Source organism: Euprymna scolopes, chromosome 14 (assembly GCF_053919585.1).
Source record: "Euprymna scolopes isolate OS-2025 chromosome 14, ASM5391958v1, whole genome shotgun sequence".
Taxonomy (NCBI): domain Eukaryota; kingdom Metazoa; phylum Mollusca; class Cephalopoda; order Sepiida; family Sepiolidae; genus Euprymna; species Euprymna scolopes.
In genome coordinates this window covers 22,781,648-22,800,347 of record NC_136495.1, presented here as the reverse complement: position 1 = coordinate 22,800,347, position 18,700 = coordinate 22,781,648, and the positions used below count along the sequence as shown (strand labels likewise).

At 33.6% G+C, this 18,700-nt stretch overlaps 1 protein-coding gene across 2 annotated transcripts in view; it reads left to right on the top strand.

Annotated features, from left to right (window-relative positions):
- The first annotated feature begins 621 nt into the window (after positions 1–621).
- The window catches only part of LOC145292906 (nucleobindin-2-like), a 274,197-nt gene continuing 256,118 nt past the window's right edge, over positions 622–18,700 (top strand). The window contains exon 1 of one of the 2 annotated variants that reach the window (XM_080139047.1): positions 622–819. The gene's annotated coding sequence lies outside the window, so the exon portion shown is untranslated. The remainder of the gene's footprint in view (positions 820–18,700) is intronic. The other variant, XM_080139046.1, reaches the window with a different exon arrangement.

Genomic DNA, 18,700 nt, shown 5'->3' with positions numbered 1-18,700 from the left:
TTCAGGTGAGCATTGTCTGAAGATAGTGGTTTCAATCCTACCCAAAGCAGGCCAGAGAATTAGTTGGCCAAAATGTGGTGAGACAACAGCAACCATGGAAGGCAGTAATTACTGAGGATACAGTTAAGAGACTCAGCATTCCTATCCCATTGCGGTTAACTACCTGAAGAAGGCCAGAGGATGAGTTGGCCAAAACGTTGTGAAACAGCAGCAACTATGAAGATGAGGATAAGTCCGCAAATAAGTAAATATACAAATTACTCATTTCAAAAAGGATTCCTATAAAAAATAATATATAATTCTTTTTTCTTATTAGACAGTCGGCAGAAATCCTTTTAAACTGAGGCAATTTAAATTTCTGTCCTAATCTAGAGTGTCTGATTTTGTCCTCGTGGGGAAACAAATAAATAAGGACTCTTCTAGTTTTTATTATCAATGCCCAGGCAACGCCAGGTACCCGTGTTCGTCAATCACATTCAATAGCTACATTTACGTAGACTAACTGAATATGTATTTAATTTGTTTGAGGTGCATAATCAGGTGGTAAATGTTATTTGATTATTCTTACACTTAGCGCATTGATTTTTTAAAAGAAAAATTGAAGCGATTCTAATATTTAAAGTTTACCATTTTTCGCAGCTGTTGTTGTCACGTGGTTTAATGCAGACAAGACTGTCGTGACGTGGACCAATGAGAATCGCCGTTACAGCGGCTGTTTGGAAGGAAGTGATCGAAAACGAAGGAAGCTACTTCCACGCGTCAGTTTTCTCCATCATTTCCGACCGTATCTATCCGTTTGGAGACAAAAAGACAACACAGGTGAGACAATCAACAACTTCTTTTTCACAGTCAGCTAAATTTATTAATTCTTCATTTTCGTTTCCAGCCATTAATTCACTTTCTTCCAGTTTAGTTCTACGAAAATCACACTCCGACCGCGTGCTTTTTTTTTTTTGTGTGTGTTTATAATTTCGCCAATTCAATCTTATTTATGTTTACGCCTTCTTGACTAGGATCAAATTGTAGCATCTGCTCTGATATCTTTTCTGTTCTTGCTTAATTAAAGAAATCCTTCTAGACTGAGGCAGATTACATTTTTGTCTTAATCAAGAATATCCCCACTTAGGGGAGCTGGATTTTCTTTTAACATTAAAAATCAAGCTCTGTTGTCGTGGGGAGACAAATAAATATGGACTTTTAGACTTTGGTATTTATTCAGAATATGAACCGTGTCATATTTCTAAGGATTTAAATTGTTACCTTTCCTTTTGTTTATCAAATTGTTAGGCGAAAGTACAGAATAGTTACAAAACGCCCTTCTCTCTTAATGTTAAGAAGGGTTTTCTAAATAATAACGTTATTTTAGCACGGCCCGTATTCTTCCTAAGTACCATCGTTTAATATTTTGTAGAAATTAAGAACTTGAGAGATTTTATTTTCATTTAAAGATTTTTTTTCTTTTACATTGTTTAAAACCAACCTGGACATTTATTGTTTTACTTAATGCGACATTTGAACCTTTTCTGTTTATATATTTTTATCTATTTAAAGATACCGACAATTTTTTATGGAATAAGTTTATATATTTTTTTAAAATATTAAATTCGATCATCTAAAGTAGTCACTATTTTGAATTTATTAGGAACCGGATACATAAGAATTATTTCATTTTTTTAAATTTTTATTTACACAATTCTTAGAAATGAAAAATCCTGTAAATTTATTGAATTTTTTAATTTATGCTTTAAAATAATCTTTATGAATTGAAACAAAAATGACACGCAGTTCTAAATAGGTTGTAATTGGTTTTGGTAAGAATTGTTTATTTTTAAAACTATCAAAACATATAACATATCAGACACACACCTCTTACATGTGTATACAAATATATGTACCAGTGTACACCACTGTACCAGCACACTTGCCTACGTGTGTGTATATATGCACATACAGTGTAACCCGAATATAAGAAACCTCTTCTCCGGTCCATAACCTCTCTTATCTCCGAGTCACACTGTCTCTCTTATATCCGTTTTTCTTATATTGATGTCTCTTATATCAGGGTTACACTGTGCGCGTGCGTGTGTGTATGTATATATATATATATATATATATATATATATATATATATATATTTACACACACAACATATATATGCAACTGGGGACTGCTTGTTCCTCAGGTTAATATTTTTCAGAGGTGAACCGGCAATTAATTTTTAACAAGGTTTATACAAGAGTGCTCAATACCGAAGTAGGGCAATATATACTTTTTAGTTGTTTTATATAAGTACTCCACTTTTGTATAAGCAGTATCGCCAGAAGAGGCATCTAGTTACTTCTAATTGGTGGACTGAAACATGTTCATGAATGTGTAGTGACATATAAATGCTCATATAAAACAACTAAAAAGTATATGTATATCTTTTACTTTGAATATTTTATTTTTTCCTTGCTAATAACATACTGGTTAATTTAATTGATTAAAAAAACAAATTTAAAGGACAAGGACAACTAATTCAACAATTTTAATTGACTTTTTCGTAAGAAAACAAGACTCATAACTTAAGACAAGTCTTTTTACGCAGCTTTTTTTAGATTCGACACGTCGTAGCAAGTAATCTTTAGTTTTAAAGAACAGAACAAGTTTGTTGTGATTGTGTATAGATTATTTAAGAGTAGTTAATCCAGAATTATATCGGTGCCAAAAGACTTTGTATGGCTATGATTACTGCTTTAAGATGCCTGCCATTAAAACATCATATCAACCAAATTAGTTATAAAATCATAACACTTTGGTTCAATTAAAATAATTTAATGACAAAACAAATGACCATAATAATATAACATAGTAATTATAGAACTAATTTAATTAAGAAAATGTTTCAATGGCAGCTATCTTAAAGCTGAAATCTTCAATATAAGCTTTTGTTTATTTTCATTGCAGTACTTGTACATTTTAACATCTTCATGCAGATTTAGAAAGCCATTCTTAACATGGGGAGTGAGACACATTTGTTAACTCTTTCCTTGTCCGAGACGGAACTCTCCTAAAATGAAAGCAAAGAAATGTTAAAATGCACAAGCGTTTTTATTACTCATATTAACATAATTCTGTTATGATTTTTATAAACATATGGTGGTGAAGAAATTCATTTGCAGACTAGTTGAGTTCATTAGATTTTATTAAGTAGAATGATCCGAGAAGAATGACTGTAAACCCAATAAATTATTATTTTTTTTTTTTTTGTCTAAATTTAGTGCTGACCATTAGTTGATTTTTTGCTAGATTTATTGAATACATGCATATCTGCTCGTTAAAAATGGCCACTATATATAGGAGCATCGTTTTATTGCATAAACATGATTTTTGGTTTGGCATTTACATTATTTTTGTACAATGAAAACAATTTTAGGCTTTTTCTTTGAAATGATCCAAAAGTTATGATGACTTTCAACTTATATTATTTACATGGCGTTATGTATAGGAGTTTAATTCTGCACTTTATAGGTACCTAATAAACTGAGATGATATTGCGATGCCATCTTGAAAACAAGCTGAAATAACAAGGGAGAGAACTCCAAATAATTCAAACTTGCAAGTGTATATTTGTATGCCATATACCATGAGATGCACGCTTGAAATGTGGACCGTAGACAATGCTGGCCAACCCATGTTTGTGTGTCAACCAGTTATGATAAAACGTGACGATGATTCTGTTGCATGCTTAATAAGTGGCATTCATTGAGCCTGCTCAGTACTAAATGGGTGACCATTTGGGAGCACCTGGTGTTGTATTTAGAACTTTGACACCTCCCTGCAAAAATGTAATGCTGTCATCTCCACTGACTGGAATATACGCACGACTGGGGAATGCTTGTGAAGTTAATATTTTCATAATACTTCCTCCTTTGGAGAAAGCCAGTTCAAGCCACTTGGGGTAAATGCTACTGAAATAATATCAGGTTGACAAAACAGTTCTTGTGGTTTTTAAATTCAGATGAACATATATCGGCTCAAACAAAAATTTATTGATCAAAATAAACACCATCAGAATCAACACACTTTTGCCAACACAAAACAAGTGTATTTATGTCAGTAACATAAATCATGTGTTCTGATGGCTGAAGGCATTTTTGATATTGCTTAAATTTTTTAAGTATTTCTCATGCAGAAAATTGTCAAGATGCTTGAAAAAGTGGTAGTCAGTAGGTGAGAGCTTTTGAGAATATGGCAGATGAAACAGTTTTGTAGCCCAATTCTTTCAAATTTTGCAGAGTCGGTTTAGCAACGTGTGGTTAGGCATTGTTCTGGAGGAGAATTGGGTCTTTTCTGTTGACTAATGCTGGGTGTTGTTGTTGAAGTTTCTGATGCATTTTATCCATTTGTTGACAGTACTTTTCTGCTGTAATGGGTTGTGCCTGCATTCAAAAACATTGGTAATGCAGAGAGTGATCCGCGCTATTTTAAATTCAATATTTTCTAACATTGTTATGTTTTTTCTGAAAGACAATACCCTAAACTATTAAAAATTTCACTTTTGATCTTTTCTGTTTTGTCTGTGCCGAGGCTATAAACATCGGCTATTTATTGAAGTCAGAAAATTAAAGAATTGCCTATTTTTCAGGCATTCATTTTTACTAATAAATAACATAGAATTATGTTTAATTATATTTTTCATGATTGGGACATATATAGATTTCAAAATAATTGAGGCTCTGAGTTTCTGTTGTTAATCATTTTTGCATTAAATTTTTTTTTTTACATGGAGATCACCACTTATCAAGGCCTGGAAGCCACTCGGGGATAAGGGTTATTTTGTGTACAAAAATCAATGGGATAATATCGTAGTAATAGTTGGTATTGGAGATTTGATAAAGTGTCTTACTTAAGGGGGCGATTAATCAGGAATTTGTTTATGTTGGACTTGAAGACGTCCAAGTTGTAGTGAGGTGGGAAACAGGCAAATGGAAGAGAATTCCACAGGCGTGCACTTCTCAGAAAAAAGCTATGTTCATGGAATCTATGTTTTGATTTAGACACAGATAAAGAGTGGAGGAAATTACTGACAGTGGTTTTAGCTAGACGGGTGTTTATCATGAAAGATTGGTGAGGGGGGACCAGAGATTGAAGCTTGGACGAGCACTTGCCATGGAAATAACGATAAAACGAAGACAGGCTCGCAATGTCTCTTCTGTGGGAGAGAGGTTGCAGGGAAGAGAAGAGAGCATCCCCCACTAAGCCACAAAGTTTATTTTGTACTTTGTCAAGGCAGGATAGACTGTTTTTTTGAAGCTCCAGCCCAGATGTAGCAGCAGTACTCCATCTTTGGACGTACTTGGCTTTTATAGAGATAAAGAATTGCATCAGTAGTGAGATATCTTCTGGAGCGGTAGAAGGACCCCACCATTTTCCCAGCAGCCCGGGCAACGGACTTAATATACGTGTTCCATTTCAGATCAGGAGTAAAGGTCAAACCCAAGAGCTTATCAAAACATGAAGCCTCCCCAAGACGAGAACCATCCATTTCAATTGATGCTAGATGAGGAACAGAGCGTTGATGATGTAAATTAGGAGCTTGGTTTTAGATGCATTAAAGATAACCAGCCATCTCTTCCCCCTCTGAACCATGTGTTCAAGATCAGAGGAGAGGGAATCAGAGAGAGCTTTGTCATTTACGGCCTTTGATATGTTGCCATAGATGGTCGTGTCATCAGCATAGATGACAACGAATGATTTAAGTATGTGTTTTGGGAGATCATTGATGTAGATCAGGAAGAGAGTTGGGCCCAGGATGGACCCTCTGAGGGACTCCAGCATTAATACTGCAGGCCTGTGATTGCTGCCCATCAACCACTACTCTTATGAACCTATCAGAGAGAAATGATTTAATTATTGAGAAAACATTTCCAGTTATACCGTAGCTGGAAATCTTGTGGAGTAGGCCCTTATGCCAAACCTTATCGAAGGCCTTTGATATGTCAAGAGCAATTGCCCTAGAAAGGAAGCCTTTATCGAGAGATTCACTAATCCTATGGGATATAACTGTTAGCACATCAGCTGTAGATCTAGTAGAACGGAAAACATATTGCATGTCACTAAGAAGGTTATTTCTGCTGAGGTGGTTGACTACTTTATTTAATATGGATTTCAGCAACTTACTCATGACACACAATAGACTCATTGGGCTGTAATGAGAGGGAGATGACTTATCACCTGAGTTCTTAAATACAGGGCATACTGATGAGGTTTTCCAGAGTGTTGGAAAGCACTTCTCCTTAAGGCAACACTTAAACAGTTTTGTAAGTATGGGGGCAAGTTCTGGTCGAAGCTTTTTCAATACTATAATTGGAATGCCGTCTGAGCCAGTTGCTTTACTGGAATCAAGGTTCTTGATTAGTTTGGTAACCTCGTGCACAGATATTTGTATGTTGGATAGTGTGTTGTCTGTTGTAGGAGGAAATACGGGGAGTTGATGCCCTTCGTCGCAGAGGGTAGAATTAGCTTCAAAGTTCTTGGTAAATATTTTGGCTTTGTATGATGCTTATGAGATGACCTCAGGTCCATTGATGATGGTTGGGATAGAACGCACGCATCTGTTCATGATCTTGTTTGCTATTTGGCAAAACTGGTGGGAACCAAGCCGCTGCTCAGCTACTTCGGATTTCACGGACTGAGCATATAGCTCTCTTGCATTTTTTATTACTCTTTTACAGTGGTTGCTGGCAGTCCTGAAGGCAGCTTTAGTCTCAGTACATTTATTATGTTGGTAGCTATGGAAAAAGTGATTTCTGTGTGCAATGGCAGCAGCACATTCTGGGGAGAACCATGGTTGGCTGTTAGGTTTTTGTTGGAATTTTTTTGGATGGTATAAATCGATCTATGTCTACAATTAACCATTCGGTCAGGTCTGATACTATAGAGGATACATCCTTTTTAAACAATGAAAGCAGAGGTAGATCAGATATGAATGTATGGAAGCTATTTTCGTAAAGTTAGCCCTATGTCCATGTAACACACATGACGCTTAATCGACTTTTTTCTCATTCTTCAATAAAACCCTTGAGGAAAAAAAATCCTTTCTGGTTATAAGCTAGTATATTACTGCAAACAAAATAATAGCAAAAAAAAAAAAAAGAATGTAGCTATTTTTTCTTATTGAAAGAACACTTTGAATTTGTGTAACACACGTGACGTTACATGCCAAAATATCACTTCAAAATCTTCAATAATCAATGAATTTAAACATAAATAACATACTCATACAATGCTATAAAAGATTTATTTATTGAGAAATTTTAGGTTGAAAATAATGAAACATATCCTGGTTTCTTCCAATATCTACCATTCCTAGTGGAACTGGTGGACTCAGTTTTCCGATCACATTCTCGGACCGGTATGCAATTATATCGGCTTTTTCTGGCCTTTTCTGGAATACTTCATTACTGATACTTCTATATCAGTAACTGATCCCGTTTGACCACGCTTTAAAGATGTGGCCAAACGAGATCTGATCGCTCTTGGCATTGATGTGAATGTGTGGGAGGAGCTAGCCGAAGATAGACCAGCATGGAGGCGTGCCTTGAATAAGGGTGGCGAAGGACTTGAGAACCTTTGGTTCGAGAAGCTGTTGCTTTCATTAATCTTTCGTAGATTGCTTGCCATTATTATTATATCAGTATCTATAATTGATAAAACTTCATTAGGAAATAAACTTTCTATTAGATTCTTTTGTTCTAATTGAACATTTAAAAAAAAAAAATTCCACGCTAAAATAGGACATTACTGAACATATATATATATATGCGTTTTATTTTTTATTACCGTATCTTTCTGTTAAGTTACATTATTGTTTCAGCTACCCGGCCGTTTTTTTGGCCGTCTGTAGTTTCCTCAGACTTTTACAGAAATTTTCGTTATTATGGGATAATAATAACGAACATTTCTGTAAAAGTCTGAGGAAGCTACAGACGGCCAAAAAAACGGCCGGGTAGCTGAAACAATAATGTAACTTAACAGAAAGATACGGTAATAAAAAATAAAACGCATATTTGCTCTACAACAGTATTGAGCATTTTCTTCAGTTTTTATTAATTATCATTTCCACTAATATATATATATATAGTCATATATTTTCTAAATTTACTATATATATATATTTATATATATATTTATATGTCGCATATTTTCTAAATTTACTATATATATATATATATATATATATATATATATATATATATATATAAAACCATGAAATTTGAACAAAACAAGTAACTTTTCATTCAAATGTTAGCACATCATAAAGTTGAGGTTTTCTAGTACAAAAATAAATCAAGATAGAAACTTCATTCAAAAGGTATGCAATAGCCAATATACATTTTCTTTTTATAATCACACTCTTGTAATGTTTTCTAAATAATTAAAAATAAAATTTTTTAAATGTGTAATTCATTGCTCTAAACCACTTTGTAAACAGACATTTTGTTATGCGTTTACATGATAGAGTAGAGAAGTGACACTTGCTTGAAAAGTACTTAATCAATGCATTTCAAATTTTATAACAAAAGAAATAAATTGTTTTATTTGCCTATAATTTCAAACTGCAGCATTTGGTAACCAGTAGTTTTCAGCTCTGTTGATATGAAATGTTTTTATTTTAAATAGGTCCTTGTCTAAATGTTAAACATAAATTGAAGAAAAAAAAAAAAAATTAAAGTATTTAATTTTTCTTTTCATCACAAGTTAAAATATTCAAAGGTTGAGAAAATAAATTTCTTTATCAACCATATGGAAAACTAAGCTGGCCTTGTCGATTTTTTTTTACACTAAGTCACTAATGTGGATTATTGGTGCTTGCTGCTGCTTGAAAAATAAACAGTCTGAAAAATTTCTACTCCAAAATTCTTATATGTGTGCGTTCAAAGAGTTAAAAAAAAACTACTTGATATATTTTTATAATACATACATGAAAAAATAAAGGTTTTTACATTAACCTGTGCATGTTTGAAATCTTTTCAATGAAAATTGTTTATGCTATAAAGCCTGAACTTTAAGAGACTGTACGGTCCAAACCAAATGACCAATTCGCTTAGGACAAAAACTAAGGTTTAAGAAAATTCTTTATTCTGATTGGTTGCCAAATTTGAGTATTTTCCCACTTCACGGAACTTTGGAAATCAATGAGATTTTGCATGGGTAATGCGTGTGACGCTATGGTGTAACACGCGTGACAACAAATACCTTGATTCTCGGGGTTTCAATGAATAAAAATTTACTAAGACTATTGTAATAATTAGAAGAATATAAAAATTTAGAAAAAAAACATTTTTATAAAAAAATAAAGGCACAATTCACAGAGTTTATGCATTGTTTAGCAATGTTTAAAATATCCTTCTGAATGTAATGAACATGACGTTAGAAACAAGACTGTTATTAAAAAAAATAGTCATAGGTATGTTTTTTTTTATGTACTACATGAAAGAGTAATGTCTTAAGACTAAACAAGCCAAGAGAATAAATTATTATGAAAGCGATTTTAAATAAATGTTTTTGCTGAAAACCCTTCCAAACTGTAACACACGTGACATGGAATGGTTCACCTAATAATAATAATTATTGCTCTGAACAGGTAAACATACTTTTTTCCTCCTGAGAAAATACTAAACTACTTTCAATAATCCCAATCCAACTCTCACAATATGGCTAACCAATTCCAATGCTATAGTCGAAAACCGACTACTTTCTTAGTTTCTTTCCTAAAACTGTCCATCTGTGGGACACAATACCATAAGGCTGTTTCCCAGCTGGCTACAACATGGTCGTTTTCAAGTCCAATGTTGAGCTGCTCTTGTAAATAATAAAATTCTACCCAGACACCACCATTATTGCCAATTAGCATGGTGTTGTCTTGTCATTCACCCGACTCTCATTTAACCCTTATCCTCGAGTGGCCTCTGAGCCATAATTAGTAGTGATACCTTAGTAAAACAAAAAAGTGAATACCATATGTAAGGCATTTTTTAATGTTTCCTAATCTTTGCGGCTACTAAGATAAATGTAATTATTGTGACCTGGATCTCAATTCATAGAAATTTCTTTGTTTCACTTGTAAAGTTGGTTTTACGATTCGATTATAATATGCAAAGTACCTCACGATGTTGCAAGAAGATAAAAGTAGCAATTCCACACCATTTTTTTCTTTAGATCAAATAAACTCAAATCAAGCATTATTGAAAAGAGCATAAAAAAAACAAAGAAATATTATCTTTAGTTTTTTAAAATCGGCCCATTAGAACTGAAGTTATGACTATTCAAAGTATCAAAAAATGTATTGTTCACTTGATATTTTGTCTTGAGTCAGTCCTATTTAAATGCATATAAGCTTGTGACTTTGAAAAGCTGTACCTTCTGACCTTTTTAAGATATTATGATGAAATTTTGAACATATCATAATACCACAAAGGTTCAGTTGGCGTTATTTACGACCATCTCACTTGGTAACTTATGGACTAATTAGCATACTAATTAACATATTTCAGTTTAATTTTAACGGTTTTAAATAGAAACACCATAAAAACAGTTAAGAAAAATGTTAAGACTTTATTTATCACCATAGGATGTATTATTCTGATGAACATTATCATTTGTCATTATCACATAAAAAATCCAAGATGGCCACCGGGAAATCCAAAGTGGCCACCACAACACAATTCAAAGAAATTATTAACAAAATATGGTTTGTAGTATATCAAATTAAAGGAAATTTTGTACAAATCAGAATTCTGTTTTCAAGTACATTAAACTGATTAGCATACTAAAGTTTCATTTTAGCAGTTTTAAGTAGAAGCATAATAAAAAAACAGTTAAAAAAACGGGAGGTAAGGCTTTATCATCATGCAAAATATTATTCTGATGGACATTATGATTTGTATCATTAGGGCTAGGACAACAGCATATTCTTTTCATTGTTTTGACTCTCGAGTGTGTATCCGTTGATATCTTATATGCTTTTATATAGAGTGATGTGGTTCTCAGTTGATTAACTGTGTCTAATTGTGCCGGATATATACTCGAGAGTCAAAACAATGAAAAGAATATTCTGTTATAGCCCTAGTCATCATTACACTGTGAAAAATTCAAAATGGTTACCAGGAAATCCAAGATGGCCACACTGTGACACGATTCAAAGAAATTATTAACAAGCACTTAAAAAAAAAAAAAAAAAAAAGAAAACGTGGTTTTTAAAAAAAAAAGTTTTACACTTTGGACTTTACAGGTAAATTTCCAAAAAATACTTTTTTGTTTTAAATTTGAATATATTATTTATTGATCTTTATCTTCAATTTGTGATATATAAAACTTTGGTGCATTAATTATTTACTTTTTAGACATTTCAAAATGGACTGGGGATTTAAAAAAAAACCGTTTGACTAAAATATTATATTCGGTTTATTTGAAAGAGCATAAAATTTCACAGTGACCCTGAAAATATCGTAAAAATTTAACCAATAGAAAAATTTTGGTAGATTTTTTAAGTTTAAAAATTGAAAAAAAAATAAACTCGTAAAATTCAATTGATTTCATTACGTAAAAAAACATGGCTGCATGAACGCGTGCTGGCACTTTGTAAACACTGTTTTTTAAAAAATAATAGAAATATTATTTTTTAAACAAATTTAATAGTTTATTTTGGAAGTATATTCCATAAAGAAAATAAACAACCCACTTTTAGAAGAGATTACGAGTTTTTTATATTTTATTTGCAGTTTTCTGTTAGGGGAGTCAAAAATTCCACAAAAATTCTGATACACCTATTTATATGCGTTTGTCATTATTTATATCGACTAATGCATAAAAAATTTTATCTAATTCTTTTCAAATTTTAGGACAAAAGAAATTAATATATTTGCTATTAAATAGTTTCTATTCTTACTTTGTACTACAAAGTGTTAACTTTGAGATGTTTTATTTGTGACTCAAAAACCAAGAACAAAAAAACAAAAAAAAAAAACAATGTTCATTGTCGGTTATTCTTTTTGAAAAAAAATATTCTTTTCCTGTCTATAATTAAAAACTTGTTTTCTTAATAATAACAAAAATAAAATGAATACTTTATGTTCGTAAGTTAGTTGACGAACACTTTGTTTACAGATTTTTATTTGTGCACGTCACGACACACAACAATTCTCATATTTATATGCGTTTGTCACTTTATATCGATTTGTACATAAGTTTTTATCCAATTCTTTTCACAATTTAAAAAAAAAGAAATTAATATATTCCCTATAAATAGCGTTTGAACACAGTTTCTATCTTTATCTTTGTACTACAAAGCATCAACTTTGAGATATTCTAACTTTTGATTGGAAAGACGTACGTGTTGTGTTCAAATTTTCTTTTCTAGCTAAAAAAACTAGAAACATCATCGACGGGTATAACTTCCACTTCGAGTATTTATGTGAACACACCCCGACCACTTATTTGCAAAACGTGATCTACCACCAGCGGGCATGCTATGCTACCATATTTCGTCATTAATAATCAGATTTAAATAGCGATTTCTTTGAATATACAAATCACAACAAAAATATTAAAATACCATTTGAAAGTAAATTTTATTGTGAATCAAGTTATATAAGTTTTATTTTGATGAAAGTAGGAGAAATGTACTTATTACTGATTTAAAGACTGAGTGTCAAATTAAATAGCAGTGTGGTTCTTGTCCAGCACTGAAAATTATGATTTCTGGTATTGCTAATAAAAGGCCTCCATCATCAAATACAAAATCTTAACACATGGTATAGCAATCAAATTACTAAAACTGTCTTACATGGTTAGTATAAAATGTTTATCTTTTGAAAGTGGCTTTGAAACAGTTAATGTAAATGGTATCAAAATGTCATGATCTATGTCTGCAATAATCGGTGAATTTTTGATATCTGCCATAATTTGGATTATTCAAACTACTGTTCTCATCTTGAGAATCTGTACAAAATTTCAAACGGAACCCTTTATTTAATCCATTAGAATAGCATGCTCTCATTTCGTCAGCCATGACCAGGTATCGCCTGCAGTGAGAATTGAACCTTTAACTTTCATAAGAGTGTCACTTAGAACAGAATTCTATTTTGTAGTTTATCTGTTATGCTATGCGTCGTTGTGGACAATTTTAGTATGAATTTTTGGAGTTTTAAACAATTCTTGTTTTCAGATGCACAATCTTACTACATATAACTACTTATCACACACACACATATATAGTAAGTTATGAAAATATGGGTTTGTATTACTGTACACATAGATTCGAAAAAGTTGTCAAAAAACAAATATATAACAAATAAATGTTATCAAAGGCAAGATAAGTTACTTTTCTACCAAACTGGATATATTTTTTGTGTTTTTATTCATTGTAACATGTTTATTCGGTTCGAAAAGCATACAGTGTTTACCGATGTATTGGAAAATTCAAAATGGCGCCCGACTTTCTCTTTAACACGATAAGTTCGGGAAAAGGTGTTATAAATAATAAACTAGACAAAATACTGTTAGAAATTCGCTCAATATATATTACCGTGACATAAGTTGACATATATCCGGTATTTTTTAATAGTATTTTGTCTAGTTTATTATTTATAACACCTTTTCTCAAACTTACCGTGTTAAAGAGAGAGAGTCGGGAGCCATTTTGAATTTTCCAATACATCGGTAAACACTGCATGTTTTTCCAGCTGAATAAACATGTTACATTAAATAAAAAACACAAAAAATATATCCAGTTTGGTAGAAAAGTAACTTATCTTGCCTTTGATAACATTTATTTGTTATATATTTGTTTTTTGACAACTTTTTCGAATCTATGTGTACAGTAATACAAACCCAAAAATATATATGGCAATGAAGCTACACAGAATATTCCGCGTTTCATTCTCATGAGAATTCGTCAGGCTTCTGTGTAGCTTAATTGCCATATATATTTTCATAACTTTCTATCTGGCTCTACCTATGTATTGAGCACTGTTTAAGTAAATACTGAAGATTTATGCATAACATTATACCTTTGTATATTAATTTATGTGATTAAATGAGGTGTACACACACACACATATATATATATATATACACACAAACGCACACAAGCCTTCAATAAGTTTTCAGACTTTTTTCATACTGGCACTTTTTTTTTATATTTTATTTATTTATTTTTTTTTAAATTTTTTTTATTACATTTTCACTCCAAACAAGGCACATGGCCACTTTGGTGTAAGGGGCTACTATCAGGGGCAGCAACTACTGGGGCACTATGTTGGGATTTGGGCAGCAAGATGTCCGTTCACGTTACACTTGAACTTCTGCATGTCAGTACAGTTAGGGAAGCAGGGACCTGGAATGGAATTCCAGAGTCTAGCACTTCTGGGGAAGAAACTACTGGAGTAGAAAGATCTTTTACATCTAGGGATCTCTACTGTGTGGGGGTGGGATTTAGCTGCCTGTCGGGTTTGTTGAGGGTGTCTACGTCGTGGGGGCACAAGTGTCTGCAGTTCGTCAGAGCATTCACCATTAAAATACTTGTAGAACAGACTGAGGGATGCAACGTTTCGTCGATGGGACAGAGGTTGAAGCTTAGATGCCAGTTCAGGGCCTATCAGATTGGCGACTCTCTTTTGAACCTTGTCTAGGAGCGAGAGACTAGCAGCAGATGCACCAGCCCAAATGTGACAACAATACTCCATACATGGGCGAATGGTGGCCTTATAGAGGTACAGGATACTTTCAAGTGTCAGTAGTTTTCTAGCACGGTAGAGAGAGCCTACCTTTTTCGCAGCGGCCCTGGCAATGTTTTCAATATAATTGTTCCAACTCATGTTTCCTGTGAACGTTAGACCAAGCAGTTTGAAAAATGTACTCTCAGACAGGGAGTCACTGGCCATTGCTATTGGTGGCAGAGAAGGTTTCTTGTAATTATTGAAGGAAACCAGTTTAGTCTTGGCAGCATTGAATGTGACCATCCATTTATGTCCCCATTCTACTACAGATTGGAGGTCATCCTCTCGTGTTTTTGCCATTTCTTTAGTTATGTTTTCATTTGTTTTCCTGCCATGCCTATTATAGAGCATAGTGTCATCAGCATATATACCCATCTCAGAGGCAGTTTTGTCTGGGAGGTCATTAATAAATATTAGGAACAATAGAGGCCCAAGGATAGACCCCTGAGGCACTCCCGCATTTATATCACACTATTTAGATGTATGACCATCGAGGACAACCTGGATTTTTCTCTTATCTAAGAAGGATTTAATTATGTTAAGTATGATATCAGTGATACCAAATGATTTAATTTTCCTGAGGAGACCCTCATGACATACCTTGTCAAAAGCCTTAGATATATCTAGAGCTACTGCTCTGCCCTCCCCCGCTTTGTCCAGTGAATGGTATATACGTTCAGAGATTACAGTGAGGATGTCAGCTGTGGAACGGGCTTGTCTAAATCCATATTGTTTGTCAGTCAGAAGTTTAGCATCTGTAAGGTGCCGGACTAGAGCATGGTTAATTATAGTCTCAGATATTTTGGCGAAAAGTGGGAGGAGGCTAATGGGGCGATAATTTGATGGGTCAGTTCTTTCGTCAGAATTCTTGAATACTGGTACCACAGAAGCAGTTTTCCAACAGCCCGGAAAGCATGATTTATTAAGGTATTTGTTGTAGAGTTTGGAGAGAACTGGGGCTACTTCGGCTGAGCACTTTTTTAATAGCACAGCTGGGATGAGATCAGGTCCACATGCTTTTGAAGTGTCAAGGTTTTTTATGATAGCATGTACCTGAGCAGGGGTGATTTTTAGATCGTCTAGCGTGGCGTCTGTCCGCAAAGGAAAGTCAGGCAGGGGGTGGTTGGAAGGGTCCAGTGTGGAGTTTGAGGCAAACCGGCTGGCTTGTTGGTTGCTGAGCAAACAACTTCGTGATTGTTGGTTAGTGGGGAATTGTTGATTGCCCATTATTTACTACACTGTTGTAGATTTTCCAGAAGTCACGATTTCCTAATTTTTGTGCTTCGATGCGTTTTTTAGTGGTTTTAGTAAATTCTCTCTTAGCTGTCGCTATTTCTTTCTTAACGTTACTTCTAGCTTCTATATACTTCTGTTTGTTTGAACTGGACTTATGTCGGTTAAATCTGCGGTATGCATGCTGCCTTTGAGCAATGGCAGTTGCACAAGTCGAAGTAAACCATTCGGGAGAGTGGGGCTTGCTATAAAATTTCCGCATGGGAACATGTGCTTCAATTGCTGTTTTGAACCATTCAGTGGTCTCATTTGCGCACTGTTCAGCAGGAAGAGAAAAAATATTTCCCCATGGGGCATCTCTGATAAGATCTCTGATGGCTTCTCAGTCAGCCTTTTTATAATATCTCGTTGTTTTGAGCACTGGCTCTTCAGTTTTGGGTCTAGAATTTAGGGCGATTTCTACCATTATCACTGCATGGTCAGCGTTCCCGAGTGGGCTGTCAGCATTTGTTATGCAATTCTCGGGAACTGTAGTCAGAAACAGATCTAGAAGTGATGCGTGTTGTTCTTGCTGGTCAGGGAAACGGGTTGGAAATGTAACCACTTTTATTGATCGTACACACATGAAACTCTAGTGCACTTCAGAGTAATCTCCTCTGGCTGTAATGCACTTGTACCATTCCAACAACTTACGGAAGGCTCCATGGAAGTCCTCTTGTGTGAGTTTGTCAATGACCCTTATCACAGCCTCTTTCATCTCCTTAATTGTCTTATAACGACAGCCTCTAAGGTTTTCCTTGAGCTTAGGGAATAACCAAAAGTCACAGGGAACAAGGTTTAAAGGAAGGATGAGGATGAAGAAATATCTTGATGCTCATCTTGATCAAATAATCTTTGACAAGGATAAAGGTGTGAACTGTTTACAGTGATAAGGAACAAGAATAATAATATAGCAACCCTAATAGAAGTCGGTGTTCCTAATAATACTGGCTTAAATAAAGCCGAGAGTAAGAAGATAAATACCAAGGTATTATGTATGGCATGAAAAGAAGCTGGAATTTTAGGCAGATCTCCATCATTTCAGTAATTATATGAGCAACTGCGAAAATATACCCAGTGAACCAAGTGCAAGAGTAATACAAACAATTGCATTGAAAAGGACAGTTAGAATCTTAAATAGGTTTTTCAGTTAGTCTCTAAAATAGCGGGTGAATGTTGGGTATCCAGTAGGATGTCCCATCCTTAGAAAAAAAAAAATGAATTCCATGTGATATGTCATCATATTGTTATTGCATTGTTTAAATAATTCTTTTTATTTCCTCACTATTCAACAATCAAGAACCTGTCTTCATAATTGACCTTTATTTTGGTCTACACAAAATTGTTTTTATCTTTTACATTCAATATTGACAAGCTTTAAAGTTCTTTATGGAAGAATAGAAAGAATATAATTTTTTCTTCAGTGTTTTTTTGTAATCAGTAAAAACAATTTTATTTCAATAGATCTTACTATTGGCCAACCCCCCTCTGCATCCTTGTTTTTTATATGACCCAACAATAACAAATTTGTTTGTCCTTGCTGCGTATTTGGACAACCTATTCTCATTGGTTAATATTCTCTGCACCTATTTTTTCCCAGTCATATCCTCTTTTCTGCTTGAATTTATTTTTATTTTTTACTCCAAATTTTGTTTTTAATGTTTTTTTTTTTATTATTATTGAATATATACAGGATGGCCCACTTAAAAGTAACCCAGAAAACGAAGAGAGGAGGAACATTCTTTTATTGTTTAAATTATCTGTGGTGTTATAAAAGATGCTGGAAGTGCTCCCCCGTTGACATCTATGCATTTCTGTGCACGTTTAACAACGTTTGCAGATACTGTCTGTAGATCTGCTCTGGTGATATTCCTGATAGCGTTGGTAATGTTATCCTTTAGTTGGTCTAGATTGTGAGGATTATTTGCATAAACTTTTTGTTTTAAAGTCGCTCAAAGATAAAAATCACCTGATGACAAGTCTGGGAAATGTGGTGACCATAACCCTTTGCTTATTGTTCTCTCTTCTGTAAACATGTCATGAACTCGTGTTGGTGATCTGTGAGACGTGTGACATGTAGCGCCATCTTGTTGGAAAAAGAATTGCATTTTGTCTTGTGGTGTCAGTTGGTTGTTAAGAGAAAAATCAGATCGGCCTACTTTTAAGTAGGCCGCTTAAAATGAAAAAAAAATTGCTTAAAGAAAGATTAGAGAGATCGGGCTATTTTTTAAGTGGGCCACCCTATATATATATATATATATATATATATATATATATATATATATATATATATATATATATATATATATGAAAATCAAATAAGAGACGTGTTACATTTAACACTTTAATGGATAAACCTACCCAGACTTATATATGTGTATATGTATATATAACCTTTTGTGTGTTTGTGCACAGAAGTCTCTAATAAACTATTCTGACAATTTTTTGGTTTACAGATTGTTACGTGCAAGATAAATGTCTAGGGGTAGACACAACATATATTGAAAAAAAAAACTAAAAAAGTTTAAGAGAAAAAGGGAATTTATTGAACAGATAAACAAATATTAACAAAAAAAGTGTAAGGGAAAACTGTTTAAACGTTGTCTTAAGGAGAATAGCTTCCCATCACCCTGGAAAATCTCATCAGTATGCCCTGTATTTAAGAA